Below are 16,623 nucleotides of genomic sequence, written 5' to 3'. Positions count from 1 at the left end.
TATGAAGACTGTAGCAAAAACAGCATCTGGCGGAATAGATGATCCACTACAGTGGAAGGGTCATAGCCCTATTACTATCAAGAGAAATTATTGGGATGGAATGTGTGATAAGTGGGCGGGGGATGCATTTTGAAATCGCTCTGCGAAGGCTGCACAAAATTGAGCGAAAATGCATGAAGTCCAACTACACATAGGTGGATCTAAGACATTTGGGAGTCACCTAAAAAAATGATAACTCATCAATATATAATATTAATTTTATAAGTATTGTTGCAAACTTGTTAACTAAATCTTTTATCATTTAACTTCGCAGGAAGCAGAAAAAAGAGGCATTGTACCATATAAGGATGTGTTTGTTGAAACACATAAACGAAAGACTACGGGAGACTTTGTATCAGAGAAGGCGAGAACGACAACAGTATGTATTTATTCTATTAATAATCATTGCAATATGCAAGTTATCATAATGTTATCATTAATTATTAATGCATACTTTAAATATTATTTTATAGGAGACATATGAGCAACAGATGGTAGAGCAATATGGTGATGATGCTACTCAGCATCCATCATTTGATCCTGCAGCATGGGTGACTGCAGCAGGTGAACCCAAAAAGGGTCGTGTGTTTGGGTTTGGGAGTAATATGAACACTTCACCTGTTATTGCTTCTTCTAGTTACGGCTTAGAGACTTCTTCCGTCGACATAAGCTACAAGCAGCAACCTATTCTTTCCGGTGATGATGTACGCCAGATCATTAAGGACACAATGCGTGACTACTTTCATGAAACAGTCGTCGATGTTCTCTGAGCTGAGTTCAACAGTTTTTTGCTGAACAGGGGAACTTCAATTGCAGGTCCCTCTCAGGTATGAAAGTTTCATGCAATATATTGCACGTCGTTAGATTTCATGTAACTTTGATTGCCTTAACATATTCAGTTTTTTTACTGCCTTAAAACACATATGAGCATGTAATAATCACATATTCAGTTTTTTGACTGCCGTAGAACACATATGAGCATGCTAGAATCACATATACAACTTTTTAACTGCCTTAGAGCACATATGAGCATGGTAGAATCACATATAGAGTTTTTTTGACTGCCTTAGAACACATATGAGTATGCTATAATCACATATTCAGTTTTTTGAATGCCTTAGAACATATATGAGCATGATCAAATCACATATATAACTTTTTGCCTGCCTTAGAGCACATATGAGCATAGTAGAATCACATATAGAGTTTTTTGCCTACCTTAGAGCACATATGAGCATGCTATAATCGCATATAAAGTTTTTTGCCTGCCTTAGAGCATATATGAGCATGATAGAATCACATATAAAGTTTTTTTGACTGTCTTAGAATACATATGAGCATGCTATAATCACATATTCAGTTTTTTAACTGCCTTATAACACATATGAGTATGCTATAATCACATATTTAGTTTTTTGACTGCCTTAAAACACATATGAGCATGCTAGAATCACATATAGAGTTTTTTTACTGCCTTAGAACACATATCATTCATGATAGAATCACATATAAAGTTTTTTGCTTTGCCTGCCTTAGAGCACATATGAGCATGATAGAATCACATATAGAGTTTTTCTGACTGCCTTAGAACACATATGAGCATGCTATAATCACATATTCAATTTTTTGACTACCTTAGAACACAAATGAGCATGATCGAATCACATATATAGCTTTTTGCCTGCCTTAGAGCACATATGAGCATGGTAGAATCACATATAGAGTTTTTCTGGCTGATTTAGAACACATATGAGCATGATATAATCACATATAGAGTTTTTTTACTACCTTAGAACACATATCATTCATGATAGAATCACATATAGAGTTTTTTGTCTGCCTTAGAGCACATATGAGCATGATAGAATCACATATAGAGTTTTTTTACTGCCTTTGAACACATATGAGCACATGATAGAATCACATATAGTGTATAATTTATTTCAATATATTTTGTTTATCAATACTGATTGTTCTTTTCTTGTTTAGGTTGCTAGCGATAATCAGCGTAGCGAAGCTGAAGGGACAGATCAAGGCAATGAACAAGAAGACACACAAAATCTTGGCGATGATTAGATTAATATGTTGAATTTGTTCTATTTTTTTTTGTTTCGAAAATATAATTGTTGAATTGTAAATAATTAAACTTGTTAATTTTAAAGTGGAACGATTAATTGTTTTAGATTCCTTTTATATGAAATTTTATGTGTACTTTATTTTTATTTACAGAAAATATAATTTGTAGCATTCTCGATATTTAATTTTCAAATAATTTTTTTTATTTTTTTTGTTTGCGACGGATATATCCGTCGCTATACATATAATTTAGCGACGGCTTAGCGACGGAATCCATCGCCAAGCCGAGGTTGCCGTTTAGTAACGGCGGATTTGCGATGAAATCTGTCGTTTGTTATTCCGTCGCAATTAGTGACGGAACTGGCGACGGATTTATTCCATCGCCAGTTAGCGTCGAAAAAATTGTGACGTAAGCTATTTGTCGCTAATCCGTCGTTAAACCGGTTTGCGATGGATTAGCGACAGAATGAGGTCGTCGCTAATTCACTGCTTTGTTGTAGTGAAACTAGACCACTGGAAACCAGACGCATAACCGCTTTGCCTGGGTGGGTTCTGGGAAGGTACAAGGGGATGTTGTGGATTCTTCCATGAGAAATTAGGATGGTTTCGCAAACCCGGGTTATAAGTACTGAAATATGGGTTGGGTACGGGTTTAGTGAAACCTTGCATCATTTGGGTTTTCTATTGAACAAACTCTAGGTACTGTGGCACCGCAAGGCAGTCAAACACATGGTGTGCTCGGCTAGCACAAAATGCACACACCTGCACAGTTGGTCAGGGATTTGACAATAACTGATCCAATTTCTAGGTCAGCATGTTAATCTTGTTCTGCAACTCAATGTGTGTCCCTATCTCATAAATACTAGCCTTCTTCGCTCCATCTTATGTTGGTGCAACCCTCTTAGATTGTGAGGTTGAAGCGTGGTGCATCAATTTCTTGCTCAGGGTCTCAAACAGGGTTCATGCCTCATCCCCACTCATCAGCATGAAAGTGCCCCCACAAGCAACATCAACCATTTGATGGTTCTTCTCTATCAGACCATCATAAAAATACTGCACCAGTTACCAATGGGGCACCTGGTCGTAGGGACACTTTCGAAGAAGATCTTTCATTCTCTCCCACGTCTCATGAAATATTTTTTCCTCAATTTGTGAAAAGTTGATGATGACTTTTTGATATTGGTTCATCTTACCAATCAATAAGTATTTCTTAAGGAACTCTCTTTGCATATGTTCTCAAATGGTAATCTGAACTATATCTAAGGCTTTCAGCCAATGCTTGGCTTTGTCTTTGAAGGAGAAAGGGAGCAACGTCAACTTCAATACATTATTCTCAAAATTGTTGATCCACATCGCAGAGCATATATCGAGGAACTCATCGAGATGATGGTAGGGGTTCTCGTTGCTAAGGTTGTAAAAAGATGGTAACATTTGAATGACATTGGCCTTGATCTCAAAATGATTAGCTCATACATCAAGTCTCATGATACAGGAGGCAGAAGTGTACAACATTGGGAATAAAGTACTCCCTAAGGGGATGGGTCAATTGTTGATCCTCAGTCATGGGGTTGGGTCTGTGGGCTCTCCTAACGAGAGACTCAGGGTCCTCTAAAGTCTCTACAAGCTCGAGGTCAAGCAAGCGTCGCCCTTGCATGCACCTAAGGGTAGACCAGTACAGCAACCACCCTAAGAAACTGGTTTTCTATCTACCTAACGTGCAGAGCGGTCAAACCATAAAGCAGGTAAAGAAAAATAAAAGTAAAAAATAGTAAACACAACACCACACACTTGCACCCAACAAATATTTTATAAAAATAAACTAAGAGCACGGTATTAATCGTGTGTAATCATCTCCTAGGAGTAGCCTAATAGGTGGGTTGTACAAGAAAAGTAAGCTACTATCTAGGGTTTGCAAATACATAGTTTTAGATCGTAAGTACTAAAAAAAACTAGCAATCCTAAACAATTAAATAGGGAAAGAAATTAGCTATCCTAAGCAAAGAACAGAAAGGAAACTAGCACCCTAAGTAAACGAGAACACACAATAGCAATAAAGTGAATACTTGTATTTTAATCACCGTTCCCATGCAACGACGCCAAAAATTTGGTGTGAGTTTTATGAAAATGATTTTTAAAACAGTATTTTATGTAAAACCAATGTGAAAGCCAGACACCAAATAATAAAAACTGACTCGAACGAGTGGTGGAGTTTGGGTCGAACTCAGGAAACAGGAAAAATACTTTGTATTCTACAGAAAAGCTAAAGTACTATTTATTGCCTTAAAAATAAAAATAATTATTTAAATAAATGAGTGTGCAACCCTCTGCGGAGGGCTTAAACAAATAAAAATAAAATGCTTTATTACAAACCCAAAATTGAATTGAATCAAATAAAATAAAAAACAAAGTCTAAGCTAAAAATAGCGAAAAAGTCTTCTGTGCTTTGAGCTTCTAGTCCCTTCTTTATTGAGTTTTATTTTTCTTGTTGTTGAGGGCTCTTTGAGGGCCTGAAGGGTCTTTTGAGGGGACTTTTTAGGGATCTTAGAGGGCTCTTTGAGAGTACTTTTAAGGGCTCACTGTACAATCACACACTTTTTGAGCAGCTCACCTCTAACATACGGATTGAGAAGAAGAAACATCTCTTTCACTTATCGCAAACACCTTCTGACAAAAAGAAAGACCAGCGAAGATAGGGGCAAGAAGAAGAAGAAGAAGAGACAAAAAGAGGAGGAAAACCAATGGAGAGAGAGAGGAGGGAAAGAGAGAGAGATGTAGAAGGGTGCGTGAACTCTAGCGAGGAAAAATGTCTCCTTCTCTCAAAAAAATTCTTTTTATAGTTGTTAATTAGGTTTTTAGAGATTATTTCAAAAAGAGTCCAATAAATTTTTAATATTTCAAAAAGATGACTCTTTCAAAAAGTAATTTTTAAAAACTTAATTATTCTGCCCAAATTACTCTAAAAAACCTGAAATTTGCTCAAATTTTAATTTTGATAACAACGTGAAAACCTTCGCAAACAAGCATTTTTAAAGGTTTATCGCATATGATCATGCATGAAAATGTATGAAATTATGCATAAAAATTATACACGATCACCTTCCTTAAACAACAGAGGATGAATGTTGCAGAATTAGATGGAAATGTTGATGCAGTTTAGTTTTGTTCATATTATCCATTCCATAATATATTGGTTGCTACAACGTATACATTGCAAGAGGGTGATGTACCATGTCGACTTGGAGGCATTTCACTTTTCTCTGTCAAGTATGAATCAGGTCTCCAATTAGTTCAACGCATTGAAACTACTGGTATATTGGATACAAAATGGAACCCTTGTAGGGGAAATATTAATAATCTACTTGCTGAAGCCAACTCTGGTGGCTTTTTGAGGCTTCATGGACTAAAATACAACTTTGAAATGGCTGAAATGCAGGTATGTTTTTTATTTGAAAAAACCCCTAATAAGTTGTATTGAATACTATCCCATGCAGTGACTAGCTCAATGAACATCAAATTGATTTATTTATTTAAAAAGCAATCATATTTGTATGCATATAATATTGTGTGCAAGAGAACTTGTTGAAAGCCAATACAATGATACATGTATCATGAATGGATTGTGATAGTTCTTTATCCTAATTGTGTGCCTTATTTTGAGAAAGGATCCAGTGCACCTATTTATGTCATGAGTTTCCTCTCTCTAAGGTCTCTTAGGGATTGTTGCCTCTTGTCCTGTGTTTATGCCACATTATTTCTTGTCTTTTGAATCTTGTTCAGTTTATATGTTTAGGTTTTGTTGGTCTTTCTCTATTTCTTCACATTGATATATGGATAGCTTCTTTTTATGTAGGCCTTTATTTAAAAAAATTCTATTAAAAGAAAACAAGTTATTGCATTAGGATGCTCTGATATGTGAAGCATGATGTGTTTGGCAAGCTCTAGGGAAAACAAGTAGGAAGTGGAGTGGAAGTGAGAAGAAGTGACATCAAAATAGTAGTTAAATTGTTTTACTTAATTAATTTTTTTCAAACTTTTTACTAGAAAATGCCCATTAGATAACCAGGTTTCATAGGAAAACACAAATTTTAAAATAAAATCACAACTCCATTATCAAGAAAGTACCATTCTCATATTAGGGATAGCAAGCTCCCATTATGTGGAAATGTTATTCCTCTAAATCTCTGGAAGCCCATAGGTCCACACCTCTGAAGCAAGCTTCTTGGGAAGCACACCTGTAAGGTTTTTAGGGGTGTCCAGTAAATATGGTGTACAATACGTGGTGTGTATGTACCTGCACATACACACATAGACAAATGAAGACATAAATATGTATTGCAACTTGAAACAACATGATGCTTAGATATTGATCTAGTGAATAAAACTCCTATCTTGAAATAGAAACCAGTTTTCTTTATGGGAATCTTCGTCTTTGTTGATAAAACAATTAAGGGTTGGAAGAATAACTTACCTGGATTCATGAAATCCTTTTAACGCCTTTTTTGAAAAGATATGGGAATGTCGTTTGCAAGTCTTGACGGTCCTTTGCTCGAGAAAAAGGTAAATTCAAAACAGGTTATTCTGATCTCCGTAGCTCGAATCACACTGCCGAGAAATGCCAGATTGCAATAGAATAAAAAAGAAATGGGTAAATATCTATTGAAATGAATAAAGAACTAAATAAATAAATAAAAAGAGACAAATTGATCTAAAAAGTACCTTTTTCGGACTCGAGAGTCTGTTTTGGCTCTTTTAATCTGTCAGCACCTCCGTGTAGGTATGATGGTTCTTCAATGACTTCAGGACAAAGTACATGCAGGCTAGAGTAGACTTGTTCTGCAGGGCCAACACTTAGGTATCTAATTTTTAGATTTTCTTCGGATCTAGGAGAAAGGTCTTATTTATAGATTTTTTGGATGAGATATAGACTACTGGATTCTCGAATCAGGATCCAACCCAGACGAGTTTAGGGTTATCCCAAATGGGGATCATATCTATCTGGAATAATCTCTTGTTTTTTAGAAACACATAGGAGGAGGGGGGGGTTGTTAAGGGATAAGATAAGGATAAGTCAAATGGCTTATCTGCACATTCAGTGTACTAGACAGCAAAGAAGTTGTCCCATCCCATAGCGGACGACATTCTCTTTTGTCGTCCATAACGGTGGACGATGTTCTGTTTTGTCATCCTCAATAGTAGACGACATTCAAATTTGTCGTCCCCAATAGCAGACGACATTCCATTTTGTCGTCCCCTATACTTGACAGGTCAAACGGGGATGAAACAATACTAGACAGCAGACACTTTGTTGTCCCCAGTACCAGAGGACACTCCTACCGGGTGGCAATCCTTCCATACAGTACTCTTAATGGAAGACAATCCCTAAAATATGAGGATTTTGTCATATTTTTTATATTTTTATAGGATTTTTTTTTGTGGGGGTCAGGGGGGGGGCTCCTAAAATAGGGTAAGAAATGACTCGGTTTTGAGATATTCATCTTAAAACCTCAAAAAGTAATTTACAACAATGTTATCATTTGAGCATCTTAGAAAATTTTTGGGTGTCTACAATCTTTTATCTCTCCATGATAAACTACAAAGTTCAGAAGATGTACTTATACTGGGAGGTATACTTTATTAGAATATGTGTTCACATTTTTGTGGTCTGTGGTTATCATTTCCAGGTGAAGTTCTGGGAGAGGCTAGCAGAAAGGATATCAGTTCTTCAATGTGTTTATGCCTGGATTGAAACTTGTCACCCTCATACATAGCAGTTGGACTTTCTGATAGTTCGGTCTCTATTGTCACCATAGGAGAGGGCCAACTTGAAATAATAAAGCATTGGCAGGCCCATGATTTTGAGCTTTGGGCTGCTGCCTTTGACACACACCACCACCACCACCACCAATTGTTGTATACTGGTGCAGATGACTGTAAATTCAGTTGCTGGGATTTGCGAGAGAGTACCTCAAAGATGATATTTCAGAACAGCAAGGCACACAAAATGGGGGTATGCTGCATACAGAAAAATCCTATGAATACCAATTTACTGTTAGATCAAGCATTCAATCCCATAGATCAACATGTCGAATCATATAGAAACTTTGATAGAATTCTGTAAACGGAAGCGTACCTGAATCCATAGCAACAATCGCTGAAGGTATGATCTTCTAGATCAATATACTCGATTTTATGTGCTCTTGTTTCCTGTAGCTTCTTCTCTCTCTTAATGGGATGTAGAGGAATGCTCAAGTATGTGATCTAGGGACCATGACCCCTTTATTAAAGATGATAATCACCTTTTGGGTAATTACACTTTAGCCCATCATTAAAGTGTAATTACACCTTAGTCTCTACACATTAGAGCACCACACCCTATGGATACATTAAAGCTTAAATAACTTAAACAGAAATTAATCACTTTTAAGAAAGCTTACAAATTAACAGTTTATAATACATAATTATTATACATATAAGTCCAATGTTGGATAAATGATCCAATGTAATTGTAAATGTTCCAACAATCTCCCACTTGGACTATATGTGTAACCTTATAATTATGTATTATTAAAATACCATATGAGCTCAACTTTACTGTCATACCTGAATGTATCCAAAATCAATCATGTCCATCAATTATATTAACACAGAATCAAGGCGGCCTTTATTACATTTGTCGTAACTTGACCTTCAATGGTCACTTGTGCCAACACAATTGAATGACAAAGATCATGATGTGGATGTGTAGCATGGAAATTTCATGCAATGTGATTACAACATGTCTATTTCCAACTGATCCACCTTAAACCTTATTGAGATCAATCATATACCATATTCAAAGTGTGAATAAACTGAATGACTTTAATTTCTGCAGAAAATTAACCTTAAAACATCTTTACAACATAACAAAATTGTGTCTATAATAAAAAAAAACATTACAAATGCAAACTCCCACTAAAACTGAATATCTTCAAGAGACTTGACACCCATACGAGCAACATGCTCAACAAACAGTTTGGGTGGCAATCCCTTAGTAAGTGGATCCGCAATCATGGAGTTTGTCCCAATATGTTCAATAGACACTTGTCGACTTTGAATTCTTTCTTTAACAACCAGAAATTTGATGTCTATATGCTTTGACTTCATCGAACTTCTGTTGTTATTGGAATACATAACTGCTGATTTATTGTCACAAAATAACTTTAGTGGTTTTGTAATATTATCCACTATACGCAGTCTCGTGACAAAATTACGCAGCCAGATTCCTTGGTTGGATGCTTCAAAACATGCTACAAACTCAGCTGCCATGGTAGAGGATGCTATGAGAGTTTGTTTAGCACTCCTCCATGAAATGGCACCTCCTGCAAGTTAAAAGATGTAGCCCGACGTAGACTTCTTGCTATCTTGGCATCCAGCAACATCAGAATCGGTATACCCAATGATCTCTAGCTGGTCCGATCTCTGATATGTGAGCACGTAATCCTTCGTCCTCTGTAAGTATTGTAATACTCGTTTGACTGCTCTCCAATGGTTCATTCCTGGATTACTTAAATATCTGCCCAACATTCCCACAATGAACGCGATATCTGGACGCGTACATAATTGAGCATACATGAGACTTCCTATTGCCGAAGCATAAGGGATGTTCTGCATTTCCTTTTGCTCATAATCATTTTTAGGGCACTGATTGAGACTGAACTTGTCTTCTTTAGCTACAGAGGTATCTCCTGGTTTACAATTTTGCATGCCAAATCTTTTTAGAATTTTTTCGATATATCCCTTTTGTGATAGTCCCAGAGTACCTCGAGAGCGATCTCGATGTATTTGTATTCCTAACACAAAAGATGCATTACCAAGATCTTTCATCTCAAAATGCTTAGCTAGAAATTTCTTGGTGTCATGCAATAAGCTTATATCGTTACTGGCAAGCAAAATATCATCAACATATAAAACTAGAAATATATGTTTGCTCCCACAGAACTTATGGTATACACAGTCATCAACCAAGTTCACCTCAAAACCGAACGAGATGATCACTTGATGAAACTTGAAATATCATTGTCTAGATGCTTGTTTGAGTCCATAGATGGATTTCTTAAGTTTGCAGACCATATTCTTTGAGTCATCTGACACAAAGTTTTTTGGCTGCACCATATAAATTGTTTCATCAATGTCACCATTGAGAAACGTTGTCTTTACATCCATCTGATGTAACTCAAGATCAAAATGTGCCACTAATGCCATTATAATCTTGAAAGAGTCTTTCGAAGAAACTGGAGCGAAAGTCTCTTTATAGTCGATGCCTTCTTTCTGTGTAAAGCCCTTTGCAACAAGACGAGCCTTATACTTCTCCACATTGCCTTTTGAATCCCTCTTGGTCTTAAAAATTCATTTGCAACCAACAGGTTTCACACCTTCAGGCAATGGGACAAGTTCCCATACGTCATTGTCACTCATGGACTTAATCTCCTCATTCATGGCATCTATCCACTTTTGAGAATTGGAACTCTCCATGGCCTGATGGAAACTGATAGGATCATCTTCCACCATTCCAATGTCAACATTGTTTTCTTGGAGAAATACAATATAATCATCTGGTATTGCACTTCTTCTTTCTTTAGTGGATCTTCTTAATGGTATAGGTTCTTGAGGTTGTGGAGTTTGTTCATCTAGAATAGTTTCTGGAATGAGAGATTCTCCAACATTGTCTTGAGTTGTGTTTTGGACAGGGTCAGAGTAATTCTGATCAATACCAACAACACCTAATGGAATATCAACATATTCCTCTTCAAAGACAAAGTCTTTTACTTTATCACCCCCCGCAAACTCGACATCCTCAAAGAATCGGGCATTTCCAGATTCAAAAATTGCCTTGGTTGTGGGATTATAAAACTTGTATCCTCTAGATCTTTCAGAGTATCCAATAAAATAGCAACTAATGGTTCTTGTGTCCAGTTTCTTTTCATTAGGCTTATATGGCCTTGCCTCAGCTGGACATCCCCAAATGTGCAAATGCTTTAGACTAGGCTTCCTGCCTGTCCAAAGTTCATAAGGGGTTTTAGTAGTTGCTTTAGTTGGAACTCTGTTGAGGATATATGTTGCAGTCTTAAGTGCTTCTCCCCAGAGTGATTCTGGTAAGATAGAATGACTAATCGTACTTCTTACCATATCCTTAAGCGTTTTATTTCGTCTTTCAGCAACACCATTCATCGTGGGTGAACCTGGCATGGTGTATTGTGGGACGATACCACATTCCTCTAGGTATCTAGCAAAAGGTCTTGGACGTTGTTCACCTAAACCGTCATATCTACCGTAGTATTCACAACCACGATCAGATCTGACGCTTTTAATCCTTTTGTTGAGTTGATTCTCAACTTCTGCCTTAAAGGATTTGAACACATCCAAGGATTGTGACTTTTCATTAATAAGAAAAATGTAGCGATATCTAGAATAATCGTCAATGAACGTTATAAAGTATTGTTGACCATTCCAAGCAGCCGTAGGGAATGGCCCACAAATGTCTGTATGAATAAGTTCAAGGACGCCTAATGTCCTGTTGGCTACAAATTTCCTTTTATTGGTTTGTTTTCCCTTAATGCAATGAATACAAATATCATAATCTGTAAAATCTAAGGGATCTAGAATTTCATTAGACACAAGTCTTTCAATTCTTCGTTTTGAAATATGACCTAATCTCTTGTGCCATAATGCAGCTGAATTCTCATTGGCTAATTTTCTTTTGATGCCATGACTTAAATGCAGGGATTCATTAAATGCAGCAATAATATCAATAGAATAAAGATTATCATGCAAAGACAAAGAACCAGATCCAACTGATTTTGAATCATGAAACAAACTGAATTTTCTATTTCCAAATGAACAAGTAAAGCCTAATTTGTCCAAAGCAGAAATAGAAATAAGGTTACGTCTAAAAAACGGAACAACAAATGTTTCATCAAGATTCAAATAAAATCCAGTTTTCAACAATAATCTAAATTTTCCTATTGCTTCAAATTCAACTTTCTTGCTATCGCCCAAATAGATGTATCTTTCAACATCACTTGGCTTTCGGCAATGGAGGCAACCCTGCATAGACACACTGATGTGAGTGGTTGCACCAGAATCTATCCACCAAGTGTGTCTAGACACCGAAGTTAAATTAACCTCAGAACAAACCAAATTAAGTAATGTACCTTTCTTAGCATGCCAAGAATGATAGTTGGTACACTGCTTCTTTACATGTCCTTCAGCACCACAAAAGAAACATCCAGTACCTCCCGGGTTACCCGGTTTCTTTTCTTGTTTCTTGTTGGGTGTTGTATCTGCAGCTTCCTTTTTTCTTTTAATTCCCTTGCTTTTACCCTTCGGGTTCTTAGATGTAGAGGCAAAGTGAGCACTTTCAGTCTTATCTTGCTTCAGTCTTTCCTCTTCCTGAACACAATGGGAGATGAGCTCATTCAGAGATCAAGTCTCTTTCTGGCAATTGTAGCTCACCTTAAACTGACTGAATTGTGTTGGAAGAGAAATAAGAACCAAATGCACTAGCAATTCCTCGGAGAGTTCAAGCTTAAGTGCCCTTAATTTTGAAGCGAGATGAGACATCTCCATAATGTACTCCCTGATATTGCCTCTACTTTTATACCTCATTGAGATTAGAGTTGTCAAGAGCGTACCAATTTCAGACTTTTCGTTCTTGGCAAATCTTTTCTCAATGTCAGCAAGGAAATCTTTGGCTGTAGTAATATTTTCAGACGTAGTGCCCCTGAATGATTCTGGAATGACCTTCTTCATGATCATCATACACATGTGATTTGATCTATCCCACCTGTCCATTTCCCTCTTTTCATCAGAGGTACTATTGTCTGTAATAGGTGAGGGAGAATCAGTCCTTATCGCAAGGTCGAGATCCATGACTCCGAGAACTATCAATAGATTCTCTTGCCATGACTTGAAGTTTGTGCCATTAAGCATGGGAATAGAATTTATACTGGCAGTAATATTAGCAGGAGTGGAAATAGCTGAATCAAAATAAAATAAACTAGTCATGCTCACATAATTAACATAGTAATAATAATGATTTCAAATAACGGTAAATTGCATTTCAAGATATTGACACTCCATTAATATCCCATCTTTGGATAGGATATTAACTTGTAATTGACATCTTGGTGTAGTAATCAAACATTAACAGTAAGAACATGTCGAACAATGACCTTCCTTTGGGCTGATCTATTGCCCACATGTAATCCGAATAACTATCACATGTTTATTACCACAGGTGCTCATGTAATTCTGTTAAATATTGATCTTCCTTTGGGCCGATCATTATTTACATTATTACACTTGCATAAAATCCTTTTATATTTTGAAATGAATCGATTTCCATAAGAGAGGTCACTTTGGTGACATGATGTTTCAATCAATTAATCTCAAAATACATATAACTTTTCCAATATTTGAATTCAAAATTATTTGGCATAATAAAATTTAACAGATCCGAAATTGATCAAGAAAACAATTAAATTAGCCTTAAGATTGAATTAAAATTGACTTAAAAAAGTCAATATAAAGAAGGTCGGGCAAAATATATATATATATATATATATATATATATATATATATATATATATATATATATATATATATATACTCTGTTTATAATTGTTCCAAAATTAACCACTGTTCTGGAAATAAAGAAAAAGTGTAGGGCAATTTTGTAAAATGTTATTCCACAAAGAATGCGGAAAGGGGTTAAACCGCTTCACGATTTTCCGTCGTGCACGTCTTCTTTCCGGCGAAAAATCAGCAGCAAACTGAAAAAGGAAAAATTCGGTCGCCGGTCACCTTGAGGCGGAAACGGCAGGTCACTGCTCGCCTGTAAGGCGACGCCGGTGGCATTCCCTTCACAGAATGGACGGAATCCTCAGTCTGGCGGACAGAAAAACTGAATCCCATCATCTGGCCGATGTTAGATAAAAGAAATTTTCCGGTCGACGAAAGGTAAGATTGAAAAATCATTTTTCCGGTCATTGAATCTTTCGTTTGTTGAAAGAGATATCAGTGTTTCATTCAGCCGATCAAAAAAAAAAATTTGCAGCATGTATACTGATATCACGATTGAAGTTCATGTTGCAAATAACAGAAAAAAGTGTGCTTGCAGTTTCTGTGTGTTACACAAAAATGTTCTGTACGAAGATGCAGAATCGAAAACTATGCTTAATCTCAAAATGTATAACCTTTTAATGTTTCTAAATGATCCGTTCATGTATAGCTCTGATACCACTTGTTAGATCAAGCATTCAATCTCATAGATCAACATGTTGAATCATATAGAAACTTTGATAGAATTCTGTAAACGGAAGCGTACCTGAATCCATAGCAACAATCGCTGAAGGTATGATCTTCTAGATCAATATACTCGATTTTATGTGCTCTTGTTTCCTGTAGCTTCTTCTCTCTCTTAATGGGATGTAGAGGAATGCTCAAGTATGTGATCTAGGGACCATGACCCCTTTATTAAAGATGATAATCACCTTTTGGGTAATTACACTTTAGCCCATCATTAAAGTGTAATTACACCTTAGTCTCTACACATTAGAGCACCACACCCTATGGATACATTAAAGCTTAAATAACTTAAACAGAAATTAATCACTTTTAAGAAAGCTTACAAATTAACAGTTTATAATACATAATTATTATACATATAAGTCCAATGTTGGATAAATGATCCAATGTAATTGTAAATGTTTCAACATTTACTGCTTACTGGAAGTTATGATGAATCTCTTAGGTTGTGGGATGTACGTTCAACTTTTAAACCTGTGATGGATAATCATATTTTATTGGGCTGTGGGGTGTGGAAATTTAAGCACCATCCATATATTCCCGGCCTTGTTTTTGGCAGCTTGCATGCATAATGGTTTTGCAATTGTCAGAATCAAAGAAGATGGCATGGAAATACTGGAGAATTACCATAAACATGGGTCACTAGCATATGGTGCAAACTGGTTTCGGGGACAGTTCCATTTGAAAGGTGAACGGCATCCAAGTTCTTTGGTGGCTACTTGTTCATTCTATGATCGGTGTCTCCGTGTATGGATACGAAAGACACTGTCAGCTGACGTCCCAGTGGAATAAATACCCTTTTCTCTTGTTTGGATGGTTCATTGCTGATTGGGGTTTGACAACAGTACTTCAAAGTTGATGTTTGGCTGTCTTAGAAAACTTATAATCTGCTTACTTCAGCTTAATTTGGTAGCACCAAGATGGTGCTTCTACTGATGCTTACAGTTGAGAATCAGATTAAGATCATTGGCGGAAGTAGGGTTTTGATTAATTCTCTGTTGCTCCTGGTCTAGCATGGGCCGGCAATGCTAGGTACTGTAGTTCTATTTGAACATTGTAATAATTTAACTTAATATGTTATCGAGTTTTCTTGGTTGAAGAGCTGCCATAAACATGAATGGCTGGTGTTTGGTGCAGGCCATCATCATGGGCGATTTCCCATGAGAGGTGATCAACTCTCAGGATCCTTGTTATCTGCCTTCTCACTCTCTGATGGACCTTTTTTTTGTGTTTTTGGGTTCTTGGTGCATTCTATCTAATACGTGGCAGCAGAACCTTGCTTTGAAGTTGATAATAGAGCTGTGACTCTGGCATACTGGATAGTGTAGTCCATAAGATCACCATTTCCTGCTATCCGAAAGACCGAACTGTAACATTTGTTTGCATTTTTATGTAAATTAATTGCTAATGTTAAAACTACATTTTGGTTATACACACACATTAACACTCCTCTTATGTTCCAAGACCTCTAGGTGCATAACAACTATGACCCAGAGACCATGACCTGATCTGGCAAGCCACAAACCCAGTAGTCATGTTTTTTTTTAGAGAGAGAAAACCCCAGTAGTCATGATAAGTTATACTACAGAACTGCAGCTAGCGCTTATTTTTTGGCAGGAAACGATGCACTGCAGTTTGGATCAGATTCTAAAATTTATTGACAGAAGCCTGGTTAGATCACTTCTAAGTGATTCTTCATAATTAATGGCCTAAAATACTTGGTTTGAACGCTCTAATGTTTAGAGTGGAGTGATTAATCCAAACGTCCGATTACAGTATGGACAAACTGCAACAAGATGATTAGTGGTCAGTTATTCAGATCAAAAAAGGAAACTGGTCCCATGGTTGAACAAATCCACTAAGTATTTATATTGGATGGATGAATACATTGGATAAGTGTTCACCAAGACACATACAGGACTGTGCATGTCAGGAGCAGGAAGCTACAGAGTGTGCAGATGCTGTATGTCCCCTCGTGTGTCCGTCTGCACACTTGGGAATGATTTTTGAAACTTTGTATTTTGTTATAAGGAGAAACAGCTTCAATGTTGGAGTTGGAAGTCATTCTTCACCTAGTGGGGATTCTGCTGTCCCTTCTCCTCCTGTTGGTTCCCCATCCAAGATTCTTGTTGTTTTGTCACGTTATGACAATGAAGAACCAAG

The 16,623-nt window shown here is 36.7% G+C and overlaps 1 pseudogene; it reads left to right on the top strand.

The window, feature by feature from the left end:
• Positions 1-5,230: 5,230 nt before the first annotated feature.
• On the top strand, positions 5,231-15,252 carry LOC149832206 (uncharacterized; annotated as a pseudogene).
• Positions 15,253-16,623: the final 1,371 nt, after the last annotated feature.

The sequence above is a fragment of the Nuphar pumila genome, chromosome 7 (assembly GCF_984573655.1).
Source record: "Nuphar pumila chromosome 7, dmNupPumi1.hap1.1, whole genome shotgun sequence".
Classification (NCBI taxonomy): Eukaryota; Viridiplantae; Streptophyta; class Magnoliopsida; order Nymphaeales; family Nymphaeaceae; genus Nuphar; species Nuphar pumila.
The sequence above is the reverse complement of the archived record's forward strand: the minus strand, read 5'-3'. Positions and strand labels throughout refer to the sequence as shown.